This window comes from Diceros bicornis, chromosome 16 (genome assembly GCF_020826845.1).
Source record: "Diceros bicornis minor isolate mBicDic1 chromosome 16, mDicBic1.mat.cur, whole genome shotgun sequence".
NCBI lineage: Eukaryota > Metazoa > Chordata > Mammalia > Perissodactyla > Rhinocerotidae > Diceros > Diceros bicornis.
Genome location: NC_080755.1, coordinates 2,832,570 through 2,851,034, shown reverse-complemented (window position 1 = coordinate 2,851,034; position 18,465 = coordinate 2,832,570). Strand labels below are relative to the sequence as shown.

Here is an 18,465-nt window from a genome sequence, read left to right as displayed (position 1 = left end):
TTCTTAAGAGCCCTGCATTTTCAATTTGCACTGGGCCCAGCAAAGTATTTAGCTGATCCTGAAAAAAGGTGTAGACAAGGGTATATTGGTAAAGGATTAATGACCAGCTCTCTGAAAGAAAAACTCTGACTGGTAGCACTGGCCAATTTCCATGCTGTAAACATTCCTACCTTGGCCCATTTTAAGCTACCAAAGAGTGAATAACAAGCTTGCAAGATTCTTGAAAATTTCACAACCGACTTGCAAGTTGGTGTGAGCCAGCTCCAGCACATCACTGGATGTAAGGCGAGGGTCTTGGCAGATAAAGGGATTATGAACACCCCCGCACCACCACCAAAATGGCAGTTGGGAGAGTGTGGAGAGAGGCCAGCGTGAGGAGAGGAGGTCAGCAAGAAATCCCTGTAGCAGGAAAGGCTGAGTGACAGGAGGGCAAGGATGTCTTCTATTCAGCTTTCAGCTGTTTTCTGTTTCAGTACTGGAAACCCCCTCGAGTGCATCTAAGCCTTTCAGAAAGTCTGGTCCATACTTGGCCCATGTTGAGGGCTTGGGGAGTGAAGGAGGAGCCAGCTGGGTGTCATTAGGGCTTTCCTGGATACTCTGGTTCTCCTCCTGGGTCAGGGCAGGACTGTACTGCCCAGGGCCCTGAAGTCGGGTGCGGTCATGTGACTCGCTGTGTCCAATAAAACTTGAGCAGAGTTGTCAGGCATCATTTGCCACATTCCTTCCCCTGCCCTGGGACTGGTGAATTTCCTGATGGTGGGAGCCCCGTCAGCCTGTGTCCCTGACTCTGAGTGAGAATTTTGTGGAGCAGAACACACAATGGACACACAGTGTGAGAGAGAAAGCATTCTTTGTTGTTTTAAGCCTCTGAGACTTGGGGGCTGTTTGTAATTGCAGCAGAATCTAGTTCCACCTGACGGACACATGGAGCGACCACAAGGGGGCAAGGAGCAGTCAAGACTGAGTGGAGACTGGCACTGTGAGAAGTGATACAAGAAGCCAGGAGAGCAGAATTGGAAGCCAGATGTGGCCAGGAAAATGGAAGACCCTGAGAATCCTCAGGAATACGTGGGATGGGGCTTGAGGGAGTTTTCTGGCTATCAGGTGACACAGTGTTTCCTGAATATGCACATTTTATATGGCCCGTCTCCCCAGCAAGGAAGGAATAACGTGTGTGGCAGGCACAGGCCACGGATCTACAGCCAGGAGACCCAAAGTTAAGCCTGGATTCCAGCGCTGGAAGTGACCTTGGAGTGACCTTGGATAAGTCCTTTCCTCTTCTGTGGACCTCTCAGTTCTCAGATCCCTCCCAGCTCTGACATTCTATGACCCTCTGTCTTTGTCACGGGCATCATTCATCACTTACTTGGCTCCTCAGCACCTCCTGCCTACCTGATGGCCTACTTCTTGGGAAATGGGCTCTGTTTCAACTTCCTGGAGCCCCTCCAGAACATACAAGTGCCCTCTGCTCTGCAGGGTGTGCGTGTGTGTGTGTGTGTGTGTGTGTTTGTGTGTGTGAGAGAGAGAGAGAGAGTGAGAGTGAGAGAGTGAGGGAGTGAGAGAGAGAGAGAGAGAGAAAGACTACAGCCAGAAAGGTTTACCAAGCTGATCTTGCAAAGTCTTACTTAGGGGCCGGCTACATGGCTTAGTGGTTAAGTGCACCCGCTGCGCTACTGGTGGCCCGGGTTCGGATCCCGGGTGCGCACTGACGCACCGTTCGTCCAGCCATGATGAGGCGGCGTCCCACATACGACAACTAGATGGATGTGCAACTGTGATATACACTTATGTACTGGGGCTTTAGGGAGAAAAAGGAGGACTGGCAATATATGTTAGCTCACAGCCGGTCTTCCTCAGCAAAAAGAGGAAGATTGGCATGAATGTTAGCTCAGGGCTTATCTTCCTCACACACACACAAAAAAAGCCTTACTTTAAAATATCGTTTTCCCTGGAGAGTAATATACTCAGTTGGAAACGTTGCTCCTAATTCTCACCACAAAGGCCTCTGCTGCCACGCTGACACAAACACACACACACACACTTTCACCAAAACTGACCAGTTTTGTGCTCTCCAGCACCAGAGAGGGCCCTGCCCTTTGCACCCACCCCTTCTCTGGCCTACCAACCCCCGAAAACTTTCAAGGCCATATGCGATATGAACCCATACCTTCTTTGGCCATAAAATGACTCGTTTTCTACCTGGGTTCACACTGCAAACTATATTATGGTGCCCATCACACTCTACCACAATCAGACCTTAAGGCTAGAAGCTTCCATGTCTTTGCTGCCTCCCACAGAACCTGATGTCCATTCATTCATCAAGTCCTTACAGAGTACCTACTATGTGCGAGGCAGAAGGGACAGAGTGATAAAGGACACCCCTGCCTTCAAGGAAGTCCCACCAGACCAGGTGAGGGACAGACACCTGAGGAGCCGGCTCTGCCATGGCATGCTGAGGGTGGGAAAGCTGTGGCAGGAGGGGTCATGGAGCACATTCTGGGATGAGAGTCCCCAGGAGGAGGCATTTGAGCTTGGTAGGATTCCACCAGGCAGGGAAGCGTGGGGGTGGAAGGGGCACTCCATACAGAAGCCCCAGCATATGCAAAGGCCAAGGTGTGCACAGCTCATGACCAGGGACACTGGCTGGAGCCCCGAGTGATGGGGTAAGAGGAGCCTGGGGAAGAGGATGAGGCAGTGGTCAGCAGATTTTAGGCAGTTAGAGAATGAGTGAGTGAGTGAATGACCCCCTTGATCATGAAGCCAGTAACCTGGTACTGGTCCTTAGACCTATTCCTTCGTCCTTAGCAAGGACTCAGCTTGGTTTCAGGGCTATGTGTAGGGCTAGGATAGATCTCAGAATGATCTAGATGGTTTAGACATGGGACAAGCCCCGATCCCAGGACCCACAAGTAGAGTGGCAAGACTGGCAAGCAGACACACAGACCTGAGTTCTAGTCCTGGCTCTGCCACCTCCCAGCTGTGTGAGCTTGGTCAGGTGCCTTGAGTTCTCTGAGCCTGCTTCCTCGTTCCAACCTATGAGGATGGTTATGGGGACTGACTAAGAAAGCATCTCTGACAGTGCCTGCTGCAGTGTAGAGGAGGTGTGTGGAATCTGAAACTTTTGTTCAAGCTCAAGTTTCAAGCTGATGTGATCATTAGTTCAGAGCTTGGCAGCGGCACCATAAGGTGGAATTAGCAACTTCAGAGCGTTGAACATTCTAGGCAGAGCTGGCTTCAAGGGCGTGTGATGGAGTCCTGTGCTCAGAAGGCCCCATGCTTGGGGCTTCAAGTTCTGCAGTTGCAACCTTGAAGTTATTATTTCTCTTTGAATTTGTTTTCATGAGAAACATCTGATGGAACAATGGAGCACACCCCAGGGGCTTGGAGCCTCAGCCCTCATGTGTTCCTGCCTACTGTTGCCTCCCTGGGATGGTGTCTCAGCTGCTTGCTCCTCACATGCCGGCACCCCCAGAACCCATGACCTCCTCTATCCTCTGTCTGGGAGCAAATGGGTGGAGTCAGCCAGGAAGACTCACATTCCACAGTGAGTCACCCTCCACCCTCTGCAGGGGCCTTGGGGTAGGTGCAGAAATGGCGGGTGCAGTGAACACCCGATCCTGTCTCAGGGCAAGGCAAGGAGACAATGCCTGGGCACTAGGTGGGTGACTCAGCAGGGGCATCTTGCCCACCCCTCATCTAGGTACCAAGTGTATCATGGCACAGAGTTTAGAGGAGGTTGAAGGTTGATATTGGGGGGTTGCCTGTCTGCCATGGGTGGGTTGGTGGGCTGTGAGAAGGGGAGGTCGACTTCCCCGACTCCACCCAAGGCCTTGCATTTTTCCCTTGCCTCAGGCCCTACAAATCATGCAGCCAACCCTGGTTAGAATCTGTTTCCATTTTCCCATCCTCAGCTCAGAGTCCACGGTCCTTATGTGATGTGGCCAAATTGCTCTGAGCATCTGATGCGCACTGGTGAGATGAGGGGGGGAGAGGCAATCACATCATTCGGCGCTGGGGTAGACAGCTGGTGAGGGGCATCTAAGGGACAGAGAGCCAGCGCCTCCCAAGCTTTAATGTAAATGGCAATCGACTGGGATGTTGTGAAAGTGCAGATTCTGATTCTGGAGGTCTGTGCAGGGCCTGAGATTCTGCATTTCTAACATGCTCTTGCTTCATGGACCACATTTTGAGTAGTGAAGTTCTAGAAGCCTTAACCTAGGAACAGCGTGGCCTCCAGACTGATGCCCGGCAAGCCCCTGTAGGAGCTCTTATGACAGGCAGAGGGAACGACTGCTTAGAACTTAGCCAGCAGCCCACACTATGATGACTCACCAGTAACTCTGTGTCCCCGGACACTTCAGCTGATAATGTGGGAATGCTTAGTCAATGTGGTCATCAGCAGAGTAATTAAAAACTCGCCCATAAATAACCTCACTCAATCCTCACAACTTTGTCAGGCAAGTATAAAAAGGCTGCTTTATAGATGAAGGAATTGAGGCACAGATGATGGGGGGATGTACTCTAGGTTGCAACCGTCAAGTGGCAGAGGTAGGATCTGAACTCAGATCTGGCTAAGGCCCTTCCCACTCTGCCAGCATCACTAAATTTAAGTTTCTAGGCTGGCATAGCTGTGGCTGGAAGCTGGTCCCCCTGCCCATCATGTGCCCCCCCGATCTTGCAGGAGCCCAGAGTGTGAGGTGTTTGGTCTGTGCCCTGGGCCCCCTGGCCAGCCTCCTCTGCACCCCTAGCCAGCAGTCACCTCTGCCTTCAGCCACTCGATATTGATCTCCCCATCCTCGATCTGCTGCCGTAGCTGCTTGGCTACTGTCTTCTCGTCTCCATGATCTGCAGCAGGTGCAGGTACTTCTGCATCAGCTCTTCACACTCCCTGGCCAGGGTCTGGTAGACGTGGACAGACAGATGTGGTAAGACACTGCCTTCTTGTCCCCCAAGAGATCCAACCAGAAATGGGGCTCCGCCACTGACTGCAATTAGGAGATGGTCCTGACTCCCAGATATGGTGTGCGGGGCATTGACCTGGCTGCTGTGCTGTTACTGACTGCTCTGGCTCCTTCTCCAAATCCTGTCTCACATTCTGACCTCTGGTCCTCTAACTGATCCTGTTCTCTCCCCTCTCCCTCCGATCCACATCCTAGGGCCTTTGTACAGGCTCACTCTCTTGTTAGACATAATGCATCTGCTGACTTGAAGTTAAAGTCAATGCTCAAATTGAACAACAAGGATGTGACAGCACATCTGTTTACAACATGGTTCACTGAATATTTTGAGTCCACTGTTGAGACCTACCACTCAGAGAAAGAGATTCCTTTCAAAATATGACTGCTCACTGGCAAGTGCTGGGGTTCCCATGGAGAGACTGATGTTGGTGTGTGCCCCCCTCCACACACGCACCAAAGTTAGGAAAAGTCTTATGACTCGCATAATAGAGGTCTCTGAGGAGAGCAGGGCCAGAATCTGAAGTAGCTCTGAAATGGCTTGAGGGAGCAAGGAAAGGAGCCTGGTCTGGGTTTTTGTTGTGGTTGGAGGTTTTAAAGAAAAATTATTTAATGACACCTGTCAAAGATGGTAAGGCATATTTTATTCAGAACCACTGTGATACGTAGGGACCACCGTGATGGGATTCACAGCGGGGGAGAAATGAGATTGGACTCTACTCTGAATGCAGCATGGGCAAGTGGGAATTCATGGCCAGGCAGCATGGTGGGGGTCACAGGATGGAAAATTACTAAGAGAAAAAACAAGTGTTGGGGTTTCTGGCTAACCTGACCTAACAGGATTCTTACCAAAGAGAGGCCAGAGTGATCAGACACCACCTGAGGGATGGTGGAGGAGGAGGAGGAGCCTGAGCAGATCTCGATGGTGATCAGACATACGGGTGGGTGTTCTGGTTAAACTGAATTAGCAAGGTTCTTGCTAAAACTGGATTTTACAAGGAAGTGTACAGACAGGCCTACAAGAAGGTTCAGGAGCCTGACTAAAGTTTGGTCAAAGCAAGAAATCTTTGCCAGGCGTGAGACCAGGGCAAGAGTTCTGCACACAGACAGGGATTGTGTGGTTGGATCCGAAGCCAGTTCCAGAGAAGGGACTTCTCAATCCTGGTGGGGAAGGAAAAAGCCTCCCAAGAACCATTGCCCCAGCCCCGCCCAGCACGCCCCTCCCCTCCCTGACTCCCTGCTGCCCCTCCTGCCCCAACAGCCATGGGCTTGTCAGGCCAGCGCCAGAGCACCGAGGGCGGATGGAAAGAGCGTCCAGACCCGCAGGGACCTGGTTGTCAGACGCACCGGTCTCACTATGGGAGCTGCCCCCACCCGCTCCACCTGAGGAGCTGCTCCCCCCGACGGCCCCGCCCCAAACCATGCCAGCCAGTCCCAGCGGCTAAGAGTCCAGGCGAGCACAGTCTTCCATGCTGACCGGTGCAGGTGCCCCTACCCGCGTCCCTCTCCCCGCTGCCCAGGAGAATGAGCAGAATGTGATGCTCAACCACTGGGGCCAATCCAGGTGAGCAACGTGGGCAGGGCCAGAAGTGTGGGCGGAAGTGCATCGGTCGCCACCTTGGCGTCCGGCGGGGCCCCTCTCGGAGGGCCGGCCACATTCTCCCTCCCCCCTCGGTCTGGGTCATTTGCTATGAACACCGCAGCAGCGACCCATCAGGGCAGCGGAACAGACGCGTTTTGGCAGCGCTACCCCAGGGTGGGTGCATCAGGCAGCAGTTTGCCTAGGCCCACAGATGTGGCCATCTTGCTTTACGGAGGACAGATGGGCACGCGCCGCCATCTTGCCATCCTGCGGGGCGTGGGGACCAGCTCCCACTTGCTGCACAGTGTCGCTTTGAGCCCTACTCTTGTGGCAGTCCCACTGTGGGGCGGAGAAGAGGGGGCCGGAGCCTGGCAGCATGACAGCCTGAGGCCCGGGATGGTGATCACTGCACTGCCACGAACTGCTCCCACCACTGGGCAACGAGGAGAAACAGCCATCTCATTCCACAGGTAACCAGCTGCTGCCGCCCAGTCAGACCCCTGGTGTTCCAGCCCAAGGCAGGCAGCACTCTGTGCTTGGGGCCTCGGGGCCGGTCCAGAAGGTGAGTGAGCGCCGGGCGCTATGTGGCCTTGGTCTGTGCCACTGTCTCTGCTCTGGGCACCTCGGGCCACTGCGGCCATCCCATGGCCACTGGCACCCACCTTATGGCCTCCACCACACTGTCACCCCCACCCCCTGGCCACTCTGCTCTCCACTGATTCAGGCTGGGGCCAACAATGTCAAGAAACAGGGTATTCTGGAAACACTCTTTCTTAGGTCACTATCTTCTTGCATTTGCCATGACTTTTCTGCTCTTTTGATGGCAGGGAGCCTGCCTTGATCTCTGAGATCAGGAATGTGGCTGAGCAAATGCAGCTTCTACCTCCAAATTGACACACCTCTCAGATGCTCTGTTGCTAGAAGGGTCCTGGCAGTGCAGGGAAAGGTGGCTCTGCACTGGAGGTGAGTCCTGGAGAGGCGTCTGACTCTGCAGATTCTGCATGTGACAGCATCCTGGGTGGAGGAGGTTGCAACCCACTCCTCACTGGGAGGCTTACCCTGGGGACTCAGGGAAGGGGCTCCTCTCTTCACTTCTTCCTTGGGATCCCACAGCAAGATGAGGGGTTTGCCTTCCCTTTGGCCTGGCTCCCTTCATGAGGGCTTCTGGAATTCAGCCAGTTGAGTGAGTCCTTTCCTGCAGACTCTGCAATGGAGGTCCCAGAACAGTGCACTGAAGACATTCTACTTTGAAAACCTCCTGGCAGATCCTTTTGTTTCATGTTGCAGGTTGTTATTGAATATTTAAAGACCTGAATGCCACTTGTTGTCTTTAGTCTTATTCAAAGTTAACAGTGGTTTGTTTTAAGTCGGAAGTTGTTACAATCCATCCAAAGAACTAGTAATGTGAGCTTGTTTCAGAAGTCAGAGAACATGCTTTCTTGACAGTTTCCTTCAGAGTCTGTGTCCCAAAAGTTTTGTTACTGTTTTTGAGAATGATGCAAAACACTACAGAGAAGGTTGCTCTTGGCATGTGTCATTGTTTAACGTGGTATGGGGGCAAAGGAAGTGGGGGTCCTTTTGTAACTTGTCACAAAGCATTGAGAAATGTTAGAAGGTCAGGTTGCTTGGAACTCCCTGAGGACCTAGTATCCACTCGGCCTCATGAGGGTTAGATGAACTCAGGAGGAGAAGAAAGCCTCGAGAGAGACCCCCTTCCTCCCCATGTGCATAGTTTTCTCTAAATAGAGATTTTACCTTAATGAGGAGAAAAGATTATGAAGTGTCTTGGTCAGTACATTTCAGGGGCTGGTTGCTTGGTACAGGAAGCAGTTTTCCTCCTGGTAGTGGAAGGACAGGAGGAACACAGAACCACAGCTCTTGGGGCTGACCTCCTCTTGGCGGCAGTCCTGCATCCTCGGCTGCTTGAGTAGAGCTGGGGCCAGGCGCCCTGCTGAGTGCCTGGGAGGCTCTGCTGGCCGACACCTGGCCTGGCTTTGAAATAGGGGGACCAATCCTCCCCATTTTAGCACCCAAAGTCCTGCATCCCAGGGACAGCAGGAGGGTTGGACAGCCATGAGCTTCTAGGAACTATTTCTGAGGCTTCCTGAAGCCTTTCGTGTTGTCTTGGTGCCATCCTGTGCTCTCTGCCCGAGCATCTTTGTTCCTACAGGGCACTTACCACAACCTGGGAGAAGGTCTTCACCTTCCTTCCTTCTCTGCCCTACAGATGGTCAGCTCCTTAAGGTAGACAGTGGGTCTTTCATCTTTCTATTCCAGTAATAACTTGCAAGCAGAGGTGTTCCTTAAAACTTTACTAAAGTTTTAAATGGGCAAAATTCCTAAGTGTGGGTGTTCCCAAAAACACTTGTTTTGCTTTTATAATTGATTATTTTAGGGGGAGACATTTAATTCTTTCTTTTTAATTACTTTTTCATGTATCCTTGCAGGCTCCACATAAAGGACTCAAAACGTCTTGTCCAGTTGCTAAAAGTTGTTCACAGGGATGACTGGACCCTATTAAGTATTCTTTCATCTGTAGTGAACATTTCACCAAAAAAAACTCTTGAACAGGCTGGAGGGTCAGTACTACATGTTAAAGCCCACGGCCTTGCCCTCCATCTTCCACCTGACTGAGAAGGAGGAGCTGAAGGCCACTGCCGCCCCAGAAGAAATGAGACCAAGATAGCCGCCAGGGACAAGAGGAACATGCCAGTGAAGCAGATGGGAAAGGAGCTTCAGGTTCATCCTCATCCTCGAGGGAAAACCTGAGGGCCCAGGAAGGGTCCCGCAAATTGAAGCGAGCCCTTCTGCAGGGCAAACCCGAACCCAATGCCACCCAGGAAGCCACCAGTCAGGAGCGGGCAAAGAGTCTCTGGAAGGAACTCCAGGAGACAGTGTGGTCTCCACAGCGTGAGGCAGCCAGGGAGATGCAAACAGGTCTGCTGTAGATGCTGGCGATGAGACCGCCTCTTCCCAGCCAGGGCCTGCTGGATAAGAGTGGCATTTCCGTGGGTGACTTTATCCCTCAGGATCTGAGGCATGCAGATTTATTGGCTGGCATCCTTCTTACAGTTTCTCCTCAGCACACACTCAAGAGAGGCCATCTGTCCCTCGAGAGGCTGTTGACCGAAAGAGGCTGAAGAGAGATGTGGAGCCCACCTACAGTGGGGCCAGCCTTGGGCCTGATGAGAGCTTGGCCCAGAGCCCCCACGTTCATCATTCACAATGATGCCTCAGAAACTCTCCCAGAGCCCCTTCACCCTCCAACAGATGTCACCTCGGAGCCAGCCGTGGAAGATGTGCAGGATGAACACAGCAACACCGGCCCCAGGTCCCTGAGCGGGGTCATCCTGTCAGCGCTGGGGCCTAAGAACTCCTGGACTCGCTGCACTCCTACTGCTTCTGGTCCCGGGGGAACAGGAGCACGGGTGCCGCCTGCAGGAGCAGGTGGAGAAGGACAGCGAGCTGAAGAGGGGCAGCTGCCGACAGCCAGGTGCACACGCTGCAGGAGGAGCTGGACGAGCTGAAGGGAGGGGCTCCCTAACTGAGCAGCCTGCTGCCCCCAGCCGAGGTCAGTCCTGGGGCTCAGGGCTCCCCCACTGCCTGCTCCTCATGAGGAGTTTCCTGCTCCACAGCAGACGGCCCCTGAGCACCTCTGTGTGCAGCATGCCTGCTGCTGTCTTGGGAGAAGGCTCTGCTGGTAGCCGCCCCTTGCACACAGGGAGCCCAGGCTGCAGAGCTCACCCCGCTCGCTCTAGGGTGCTCAAGAGGCACCGGTAGTTGTCAGGGTTTAGCAGGTGGGGAAGGAGGCATTGCAGGTCAGCTGGGAAAGCCAGACCTACTCAATGAATGGTGCCTGGATAGTTGGTTTTCCACTTGAACAGGAGAAAATCAGCTTCTGTTGCATCCCTCACACAAATGTAAATTCCAATGAGTTAGGATCTAAATGTGAAATAAAATCGACATAGTAAACTATTGGAAAAGTTATAGGAGACTCTTAACATTATGGGGAGGTGCTTTCCATACATGTTTTAATGAATATCCTTGAACTGAAGTCATTTTGAACATTTTAATAATTTCTTTAAAATTTGAAACATCTTTTTGAGTAGAATACATTCTCTTTTGTAAAAATTAAAACACTAGAGAAATACATAAGCTAAGAAGTGGTAAAAACTCCTATTTCTCACCTACCTCCCAACTTTTATTCCTTGTCGGTAGTAAAATTTGGTGTGTAATCTCCTCCACTGTTTCCTGTGCTTTACCTACATATTTCTCCACCTGTACAAATAGGTTGGATATATTTTTGGTGTGTTTCTTTGCTATGTTTCTGATTTTCCTGCTCTCTTACAGTTTAGTAGTTGTAAACATTGGTTTCTCGATATTCCTTACATATTGAGGGTACCATCTTTTCCCTGTTATACATCCATGGAAAACATTTTCCTACCACATTGCTCATTTAATCTGGATCAGTGCTTGTCTTCCCAGATGTCAGTAACACTTCAAGAGGGAAACGGGTCTATGTGACAGGTTATTCAGGATCTCCGGGACCCCCAGGGCAACAACCAGTAGGACAACCCAAAACAAGAAACAAAACCCATCCCGCATGTTTCCAGATGCATCCTATGGGAAGGACAGCTCCAGTTGAGGACCACTGATGTCCTGGTCAGAGTTATCCACTATGTTCTCCTATCACGTTAAAGCTGTTTCTGTAGTTTCTCGTACCTGATGGTACAATTTGGTGCCTTTGTCTGTTCCTCTTGGTGCCTTTGTCTGTTCTTCTTGGTCAGACTGACCAAGGTTTCTCACTGTTACAGGTCTTTCCAGACAGCCAGCCCTTGACTCCATTGCTCAGGTCTATGTTGTTGTTCCTGTCTGGTGAATTCTCCCTTCATTCTGCTGTCATTGGTTTTATTGTGGTGTTGTTCTGGCTCTTGGAGGGAAGTGCTCAGCTTGCTGTACAGGTGATATTCCCTGATACCTGCAGTGGAGGCTGTGTCCCTTCTTCTGTCCCCTTGTCCCCACGTCATGGATTTGCCTCATGCTGCTCTCATTGCTGTTCATTTCTAAAGAGTTTCTCCTGTCTGTCTGGATTCCCTCTTTAACCTGAGAGATTTAGAAGGGTGTGGACAGATTTTCAAGTGGCTATGTTGGGGGAGGGGAGCCAATATTTTGTGATTATTTTTTACTTTTATTGCTTTAAGTTCCAGTAATATAGTCACTTATAGATTTCTGCTTTTTGGACTCTTTAGAGATTTCATTGTGGCTTAGCACACAGTCCATTGTGGTGACTGTTTCATCGTGGTTTGAGGAGAATGTTCGCTCTCCACTAGATGCTTACGTTGTCCCTGGGGCTGAGGCTAGATCTAGCTTTTTTGTGTTTGTCAGCAGATCTGTTTCCTAACTTACTGTATCACTTGACCTGTGGCTTTTTAAGAGAGGTAAGGTAGGTTTCCCTGTGGAAAGGGAAGGCACCTCCCTTGGGGTGCCTGTGTCTTCTTGTTTGTCCAGTTTTGCTTTATGTTTCAAGACCATATTGTTAGGTGCATAAGTGTCCCTGACAGTTATCAACACAGAGAACCCCTTTTTGTCCCATTTAAAGTCTTATTTCTTTATCTCCTTATTTTCAACCATATTATATCCCTTTATTTTATAACAATATTTTAACTCAACTTGAGAACCTTCATGTTTTTATAGAGCAATTTGATCTATTTACAATTGTGATTATTGATAAATTGGAATGTGAGTCTACCATTTAATTTAATTTTTAATTTGTTAGGTTTTCTCATGATTTTTCTATTCCTTTAGTGGGTGTCTTTCAGCTTTTAGGAACAACCATTTCTGCCTCTCTTTCTGTAAATGCTTAGAGTTGATCAGTTCCTGTGTTTTACACTCCCAACTCATCACCTTCCGGTCCCCGGCTTGAGAATATCTGATCTTAGTTCTGTGTTCTTATTTTCCCCATCAAGCAACCAGGATTGGATGTAAGTATACGTTTTATTGGTTACTTTGTTCACAACTGTTTATTGTATCCAAATTTTTCCTCCTTTTGGAAAGATTTGATGCTATTTTGGAACTCATATGACAGTGAAATTTTGAGACGAATCGAGTCTGAGATAGTCCTTAGGTACTGATGCTGGGGAGCTAGCACCTAACCTCTTAAAGTTGCATTGGTGTGTCAGCAGAGTCGGGATGAGGTCAGAGATATTTAAAAACGTGGAATTGAATGAGGTTTCCTGGAGACACTGTAGCTGTGGAAGGGCCCTGGGCCCAGCCTAGGAGCAGGCAGTGTTTGCAGAGGTGTAGCTGAAGAGGGTCCAGGAAAGGGGCCTGAAATGGTGGAGCATGAAGTTGCAGGAACCATGAGGGGAAAGGGTATTGCAGAAAGGAAGGGTGCTCAGCTGGATGGGATACAGCTCTGATCAGAATGGAGAAAAGATGGCTGGACTCGGCCACATGGGATCACTGGTGACCTCAGTCTCCTTGAGAGGGTGAGAATAAAGCTGGGTCTAGAGTGGGGGAAGGGAAGCCATGGGAGGGCAGTAGGTATGAGGCACTTTATTTAAGAGGTTTAGCCATGAAGGGGAGTTGGGAAAGTGGACAATAACCAAAAGGGAGCATGGGTCCAAGGGAGAGTTTTGTTTGTAAGGCGGAGATTAGCTACAAGGTGTCTGTGCTGCAGGTAGGACCAGATAGGGAGGAGGAGTCTGCTGGGCCCTGAAGAGGTGCCGGGCTGGGCTCCTGTTATGAGAGGTTTGGGGATTCGATTGGAGAGGTAAAAGAAACTTTCCACTCCAAACAAATGGACTGAAGGTATATTTTATTATAGAGAGGATGGTAAAGGTGATAGTCCGCAAACAGATCTGAATAGGTCAAATAATAAGAGGGAAAAAACACCAGCTCGACTGGAAAGGGAAAACATCCCCATCGGCTGAGATAGCAGCACATTTGAATAGGTCATATAATAAGAGGGAAAAACATCAGATCTATCGGATAAGGAAACACCAGATCGACTGAAGTGAAATGACACAAATCAACCAGAAAGAGAAACACCAGGTTGACTGAAAAGAGAACACATCAGATCAATTACTTCACAATAAATCAATTACTCACAACATCCATGCCCCACTGCTGGGAGAGTCCTGTCAATTGACACTGCTGGGCGGGAATCACAGTCCTGGGCAAGGCGTCTCTTCCACAGGTGGAACGCTCACCGTGTCTCAGTCTCCAGCAGTTTATATAAGCAGTTACAGAGTTTACAGAGAGAGCATTCAATGTTCCCATGCACAAATGGTTATCAGTGGCGTACTAGCACTGAGCCCCACCCTCTGGCTATTGTCCCAGCCCAGTAGTTGTGTACGTGCATTGTTTACCCTGCTTATCCTCCCAGCCCAGCTCAGATGGCCAGTCTGCCCCAGGCTGCGGCGCTTGAGGGGCCTTGAATTTTTTACACATTGCAACCATCTCCATGGGAGAAGGGCCAGTTCCCACCATGCAGAAAGCAGCTTTTTTATTTCTTTTTGTGCTGGTGGCTGTAGGTCAATGGAGCGGCCAAACATGGCTGTACTAATGTCAAGAGAGCTCCGCTGCCTGGTGACGGGCAGAGAGCAAGAGGACAGATGTGGTCGTGGAAAGGGCGCCCTGTGCCTCTGCTCCTGTATTCCTGGAGCGTGAGGTGGGCAGTGGTTGGGAGTGGAGGGGCGATGCAGAAGGTGTTAGGTGAACGGCAGGGGGAGGAGGGAGAGGGAGAGAGGACACTGTGGCTTGGTCTTCATGGCTCACATGGAGCTCCCCACTGGGATCTCCGATCACCAACTGTTGACTCTCTTTGATGTTTTCATCAAAATGTCGGCTCTCTTGATGGTTCCCAAGGCTATTATGAATTTGTTCATCAATGAAGGAATCTTTGGGTCATTTTTAAGGGATTCTATGTCAAAGGGGCTCTACATGTGTTTATTCAGTCCATCATCTGTACCCAATCCCTTTGTTTTTGGACAGATTCCATACAACAGAGCAGCCGAGCCAGTGGCCTGCAGGTTCCAGGGTTAGGGAGATTTGCCCTCCAGAAAGCCGATGCTGGTTGGTATTCTCACAGGACGTGGTGCTCTGTCCCTGAGCCCGCTCTAATTCTGGGTGTCATGACATTATAAATCCTGGGGCAGTTCTGTCAGGGCCCATGGTTGGCATTTCTGTGATTAGTGAGGGCAAACATTTTTCTGTGATCATTATCTGTCACTTCCCTGACTGTGCTGTCACCTGCCTTGCTCACTGAGCTCTGAACTTTCCTGGTAGAACCAGGACGTTCACTCTCTATCCAGTGTGATTGCACGTTCCCTCAGTGTACTTGCTTCAAAAATATCTGTTTTCTTCACATTCTTTGATTCCTTGTACATATAATCTAGATTTAATCTGGAGCTTTAAAAATGTTTTATTGTGGAAAACCTTGAACATACACAAATTAAACAGAAAAGTGTGATAGCCCCCCATGTTTCTATTACCCAGCTTCAACATTTATTAATATTCTGATATTCCTGTTTCGTCTATATTTCTACCCACTCCCTACCTTCCATTGATTATTTTTTAATTAATAGATTGTTTTTTAGGAAAGTTTTAGATGGACAGAGAAATTCAGCAGAGAGTGCAGAGCATTTCTCCCTCCTCCCCCACAGTTTCCCCTACGGTTAACATCTTGCTTGACCACCTGTGTTAGTGCAGTCCATTCCTTACAAGTGAGGAGCTGATGCTCATAGAGCGTTCATAACCAAGTCCGTAGTTTACATTAAAGTTCATTGTCTTGCTGTCATGTACTTGGATTTTGACAAATGCATAATCTCATGTATCCACCATGACAGTATCCTACGGAAGAGTTGGATTGCCCTAAAATCCCTGTGCTTTACCTCTTCGTCCCTTGCCCCCCAACTCCTGGCAACACTGATCTTTATACTGTTTCTCTAGTTTTGCCTTTTCTGGAATGTCGTGTAATTGGAATATATGAAAACTATGGAACAGTGTATATAGCCTTTTCCGGTTGGCTTCTTTCACTTAGCAGTATGTATTTAAGTGTCCACTATGTCTTTTTGTGACTTGATAGCTCATTTCTTTTTTTTTCCTTTTTGTATATTGAGTCAAAATATACATAACAAAAAGTGTTTCATCTTAACCATTTTTAAGTGTATACTTCAATGGCGTTAAATACATTTCCACAGTTGTACAGTCACCACCACTATTCATCCACATAACTCTTGTAAATCTGAAACTCTATACCTATTAAACAATAACCCTCCCTTCTCCCCTCCCCCAGCCCTTGGCAGCCACCATTCTACTTACTCTCTCTATGATTTGACTACTCTCAGTTCATACAGTATTTGTCTTTTTGTGACTGGCTTATTTCAGTTAGCATAATGTCTCCAAGGTTAATCCATGTATAGCATATTGGAGAATTTGCTTCCTTTTTAAGACTGAATAATATTCCATTGTATGGATATACTACATTTTGTGTATCCACTCATGTGTCAATAAACACTTGGGTTGCTTCCACGTTTTAGCTATTGTAAATAATACTGCTATGAACATGGGTGTACAAATATCTCTTCAAGGCTCTGCTTTCAAGTCTTTTGGGTGTATATGCAGAAGTGGAATTGCTGGATCACATGATAATTCTATGTTCAATTTTTTGGAGGAACATCCACACTGTTTTCCATAGCAGCTGCACCATTTTACATTCCTATCAACAGTGTACAAGTGTTCCCATTTTGCCGCATCTTGGCCAACACTTGCTGTTTTGTCTTTTCGATAGCACTCAACTTAGTGGGTGTGAGGTGGTGTCTCATTGTGGTTTTGATGTGCATTTCCCTAATGATTAGTGGTGTTGAGCATCTTTTCATGTGCTTATATGCCATTTCTAAGTCTTCTTTCGCAACGGAGTCTTCAAATCCATGCCCATTTTTGAATTGGCTTGTTTTTTATTTGTTTAATTTAGGACTTCTCTGTATATTCTGGATACCAGTCTCTTGTCAGAAATATGATTTGCGAATATTTTGTCCCACTCTGTGGGTGCCTCTTGATGTACCAACTTATAAAATTTTCATGGAGTTCAATTTTTCCATTGTTTTTCTTTTGTTACCTGTGCCTTTGGTGTCATATCCAAGAAATCATTGCCAAGTCTGGTGTCATGAAGATTTAATCTCATGTTTTCTTCTAAGAATTTTCTTGTTTGAGGTCTTACATTTATGTCCTTGATCCATTTTGAGTTAATTTTTGTATCTAGTGTTGGATGGGGTCCAGCTTCAAGATTTTGCATGGGGATATCCAGTTTTCCCAGCACCATTTGTTGAAAAGAAACCTTTCTCCATTCCATGGTCTTGGCACCCTTGTCAAAAATCACTTGACCATATATGTGAGGGTTTGTTTCTGGGCTTGCTATTCTATGCCATTGATCTCTATGTTTGTCTTTATGACAATACCATACTATTGATTACTGTAGCTTTGTAGTAAGTTTTGAAATCAGGAAGTGTGAGTCCTCCAGTTTTGTTCTTCTTTTGCAAGATTGTTGTTGGCTGTTCTGAGTCCCTTGAGATTCCATGTGAATTTTAGGACGGGTTTTTCTATTTCTGCAAAAAATATCATTAGGATTTGGATAGGGAATACATTGAATCTGTAGATTGCTTTGGGTAATACTGACACTTTAACAATAGTAAGCCTTCCAATCCATGAACATGGGATGTGTGTCCATTTATGAACGTCTTCTTTAATTTCTTTCTGAAATGTTTTGTAGTTTTTATGGTGTAAGCCTTTCACCTCCTTGGTTAAGTTAATTCCTAAGCATGTTATTCTTTCTGATACTATTATAAATGAATTGTTTTTGTAATTTCCTTTCCAGAGAGCTCATGGTTCGTGTATAGAAATGCTGCCGATTTTTGTGTGTTGACTTTGTATCCTGCTACTTTTCTGAATTCATTTGTTAGATCAAACGGCTTTTTTGTGGAGTCTTTTGGATTTTTCTACATACGACATGATATCATCTTCAAACAGAGACCATTTTACTTATTTCTTTCCAATTTAGATGCCTTTTATTTATTTATTTATTTTTATTGCCTCATGGTTCTGGCTTGAACTTTCAATACTGTGTTGAATAGAAGTGGTGCAAGTGAGCATCCTTGCCTTGTTCCTGATCTTAGAGGAAAAGCTTTCAGTCTTCCATCATTCAGTAATATGTTTGCTGTGTGTTTTTCATATATGGCTTATGTTATGTTGAGGCACTTTCCTTCTATTCCTAGTTTGTTGAGTGTTTTATCATGAAAGGGCGTTGAATTTTGCCAATTGGTTTTCTGCATCAATTGAGTTGGTCATTTTTTTCCCCTTCATTTTCTGGATGTGGCTTATTACATTGATCGATTTTTGTATACCAGGAATAAATTTCACTTGGTGGTAGTGTATAACTCTTTTAATATGCTATTGAATTCATTTTTAATTGGCTAGTATTTTGTTGAGGATTTTTGCATCTATGTTCATCAGGGATAATGGTCTGTAATTTTATTTTCTTTTAGTGTCCTTGTCTAGTGTTGGTATCAGGGTAATGCTGGCCTCGTAAAGTGAGCTTGGAAGTGTTCCCTCTTTTTCAATATTTGACAGAGTGTAAGAAATCTTGTTTTTAATACTTCTTTAAATGTTTTGGTAGAATTCACCAGTGCAGTCATCTGGTCCTGGGTTTTACTTTGTTGAGAGATTTTTTTTTTAGATTTCTTTAAATATTAGTGACATATAACATATGTAAGTTTTAGGTGTTCAAGATGGTGATTTGTGAAAGGATTACCACAATACCCTGAGTTAACACCTCCATTCCCTCACATAATTAACTTGTTTTTTCTAGTGATCACTTTCAAGATCTACTCTCTTAACAAATTTCAAGTCTATAATATAGTATTGTTAATT

General features: G+C 47.5%; 1 protein-coding gene across 4 annotated transcripts in view; it reads left to right on the top strand.

Moving 5' to 3' along the window:
* The first annotated feature begins 9,941 nt into the window (after positions 1 to 9,941).
* The window catches only part of LOC131415222 (ral guanine nucleotide dissociation stimulator-like 3), a 29,040-nt gene continuing 20,516 nt past the window's right edge, over positions 9,942 to 18,465 (top strand). For 3 of the 4 annotated variants that reach the window (XR_009222351.1, XM_058556642.1, XM_058556639.1), the window contains exon 1: positions 10,092 to 10,108. The gene's annotated coding sequence lies outside the window, so the exon portion shown is untranslated. Of the gene's footprint in view, positions 10,031 to 10,091; positions 10,109 to 18,465 lie in introns of those variants that run through there. The other variant, XM_058556641.1, reaches the window with a different exon arrangement.